Source organism: Herpailurus yagouaroundi, unplaced genomic scaffold (assembly GCF_014898765.1).
Source record: "Herpailurus yagouaroundi ecotype Mexico unplaced genomic scaffold, PumYag 63423, whole genome shotgun sequence".
Lineage (NCBI taxonomy): Eukaryota > Metazoa > Chordata > Mammalia > Carnivora > Felidae > Herpailurus > Herpailurus yagouaroundi.
The window spans coordinates 1-3,489 of NW_024416955.1; the positions used below are offsets into that span (position 1 = coordinate 1).

Here is a 3,489-nt window from a genome sequence, read left to right on the forward strand (position 1 = left end):
CCGCGCTCGCGCGCGCGCCCGCCGGGACACGGGCGTCCGGCCGGGGGCGTTGTGGGGCCCACCGCGCGGCTGTGGCCTGGACCACCCCGGTGTTGCGCTGGGGACGCGCCTGGGGGCGGACCAGGGGCTGGCCGGGGGCCCGGAGACGCCGGGAAGGGCCGATCCCGATCCCGGAGCCGCGCCGGAATGTTGGAACTGGGAGGGGGCAGCGGAAGGAGGACGCTCCCGCGCGCCCTGGGCCACTGCATTCCCGGAGTCCGCCTGGGACCCTCCCGACCCAACCCCCCTGCAGCCGGAACCCCTCCCTCACGCCCAGCTCGCGGCCGCCGGGGACGCCAGGGCTGCAGAGACGGAGACCCCTCCTCCCCGTCGCAGCCCGCTGCAGCCCGCGCTTTCCAGGGATGATTCACAGTTTGAGATAGGGCTGCCTGCTAAGGCCCTTCTGAGCATTAGGACAACTCTGGGGGATGCGCAAAGGGGCTGTGGGGAATCCCGGCCACGAGTGGCTGATCGGGAAGCTCATTCCTCGCTTCAGCGGAGGGTACGGCTAGATGTGCATACTGTGCCGGGGAGAGAGGGGAAGGGTATTTGAAGTCAGGTAACAGTGAGGGGCGAGCAGGAATCAGGGCCGCCGGACCCCCAGACAGGGCCACTTGCCACTACCCTATGCTGAACATAGTCTGGTGGCTCAAAGGGGTCTTCCTGCACCCATCCCTAATCTTCCAGGCTCTGGAGCCTGGGAGAAGGCATGTCCAGGATCCCTGAGCAGACCCGATTCCCACCAGCCCTCTGCATCATCTGCTCCACACCGAAGTAGGACTTTCCCACAGAAGAGAAGGCAAAGAAAAGGTTCCATCTACCAGAGCGGCGCCTGACGACACAACCCGTTTGCCTCAGATCCTGTTTGAAGGCCAAGCAGAAATGAAATCAGTTCCCCTGAAGAAAGTGGCCTGGCAGAACAAATGGGTAGAAAGTGGATGGATTGAGGAGAACCTGGATCTCTTAGCTGTGTTGTTCGCACTTCAGGGCCTGGGCACCTCCTGTTTCCTATAGACTGCAAATCATCACTCCTGACTAGTGCAGTTACTGGGATCCTCCATTTGTCAAATACCTGGATTCGACTTTAACAGGAGATGCACCAAAGTGAAGCAGTGAAGTTCTTTGTGAACAGTGAGTGTTCCCCCAAATGACAGATACATGCACGGCCACCCAGGTATCTTATGTGCAGCCACCCCCTTCAGGTTTTCCCTGGACTCATGGTTAGCAGGAATCAGGCACACTCAATTTCAGAAGCACCAGCCAGCAGCTTGGCCTGGACCAAGGCTAGCCCAGGTAGTTTGGGTTGAGGTGGTCACGCCCACACCCTCTGCTGGAGCTCCTAGCCCTGTGACTGGCTGGAGATGCTGCTGTGGAGTGCTGGGAATCTGTGCTCACAATTCTGCCTAGGGCCAGTGGCCCTGCGGCAGATAAAATGCAGAGCCTAGAGATGACTGTGTACAGCATCAGATCATTCCCTGCTGCCTACTCCATTTCCCTCCCCCAAACTGACACCTCCCTGTCACCTGTCTGCCCTTCACAGCTTAGAATATGCCCTCACTCTACATTTCACTCAGCCCCAGGGTTAGAGCCAGCCTCTGGGGTAAATCCTGCTTCATCAGTTCCTGACCAGGTGATCTCAGGCATGCTTAACCTTTCTATGCCTCAGTTTCTTCATCCAGGAAACAGATGAAGCTGTCTACGTCGTTGGGTGCATGTTTGGGATCGTTCAGGCATTTAGCAAACTTACTGAGCACCTACTAGGCACTTCCAGCACTCAGGCACATCCATGCACACAACCAGCTTGTGGGGGTAGGGTGCAGGCAAGCACTTGGTGCAATCAGTAACGTGGCTGCTATGTTGGATCCGTGTTGCAGAAGTGGAGCAGTGTCAAGGCTCCATCGTGACTGTGATATCTGAGAGAGTCAGTCAAGCTCCAGCAGGGGTGAGAACAGGGTCCCCCGTGGAGGCCACCGTCACCACGGTGAGCTAAAGGAGTGGGGTGTCAGAGAGTGAGCAGGTAGGTGCATAGGCCTGGAAGCCATGGAAATGTCTTTTTTTTTTTTTTTCTGCACCATACAGGACTGTGTCGGGGACCACAGCGTGAAGCACCATGGTATGAACCCTGCACATAGACTCTGCTCAAGGACCATTGGCCATCTTGCATCAGTGTGTATGTTTATTCCATTTATGTTACTGTTGCTGATTGATTGAAATACTTTCCATCTGCCACTAGTTCTTCCATCCTTGTGGTGGATGGAAAATCCTGGTTTCTGGAAACTTGAAGGGAAATCAGATAATAAATAAATGCCTCTGTGATATAACACTATTGGTGATAGATGCCATGAAAATAAAAATAAAATAAAATGAAACAAAATAAAATAAAACCCAGGTAAGGAGGAGCCTTCCAGGGCAGTCTAGAAGGACCTCCATGAGGTGACATTTGAACAGAGAGAGTGTGGAAGTTTCAACAGGTGCTCTGAACAAGCAGAACAGAGGTGTGTGAGGAAGAGCATTACAGCAGAGAGAACTGCATGCAAAGGCTGTGAAGCAGGAGTTTTTTTCCCTCTGTGCACGCATGGTGAGAGAACAAGGAGCTGGAACGGAGTGACTGGATTTTACCTTCAGAAGTTTTCAGGAAGGGGCATGGCCTGATGGGACTTTCCTACTGTGATCACTGTATGCAACACGTTGGAGGACACAGAGAGCAGGGGCTGAGTTAGAAGCCGCAGGGGAAAGAGGCAGTAGATAGTTGATCTGGCAAGCTGTGGCTGGGATCCCCCTGATGTGCTGTGGATGTTAGAGGAATGAGGAACGGTGTGGTTTGGGCCTGAATTGGGCAACTGAAGGGTTTGTCCAGGAAACAGTGAAGCAGGTTTCTGGAAAGGGCTTGGGAGGCAGTTGTGGAATTTTGGACTTGCTGGGTCTGAAATGCCCAAGAGACAAGTAGTGATGACCCTTGGGGGAGAACATGGAGGCTGGAGGTGGAAATGTGGAATCACAACAGCAGTGACCCTGGGATGGACAAGTATGGGTGGGTGCAGATGCTGCCTCTGGGAAGAGCAGGCAGAACTGGGCCAGGGCAGCTTCCAGATCAGGAAGAGAGTGGGGAGATGCAGAGGGGGAGGGGGAGAGGGAGGGAGAGGAAGGGAGGGGAAGAGGGGGGGGGAGGGAGGAGGAGAGGGAGGAAGAGGGAGGAGTAGGAGGAGAGGTGGAGGGGAGCAGGAAAGGGAGGAAGGGAGGAGTAGGAAAGGGAGGAGGAGGGGGAGGAGGAAAGGGAGGGGGAGGAGATGGAGGAGGAGAGGGGAAGGAGGAGAGGGGGAGGGGGAGGAGGGAGGGGAAGGAGGAGAGGGAGGAGGGAGAGAAGGAAAGGGAGGAGGGAGAGAAGGAAGAAGGGAGGGGAAGGAGGAGAGGGAGGAGGGAGAGAAGGAAAGGGAGAAGGGGAGGAAGAGG

At 55.8% G+C, this 3,489-nt stretch overlaps 1 long non-coding RNA gene across 1 annotated transcript; it reads left to right on the forward strand.

Annotated features, from left to right (window-relative positions):
• Window positions 1–21: 21 nt before the first annotated feature.
• Window positions 22–2,365, forward strand: LOC121024329 (uncharacterized). The gene is made up of 2 exons (XR_005787668.1): window positions 22–1,170; window positions 2,119–2,365. It is a non-coding gene; the product is annotated as an uncharacterized LOC121024329 (long non-coding RNA).
• Window positions 2,366–3,489: the final 1,124 nt, after the last annotated feature.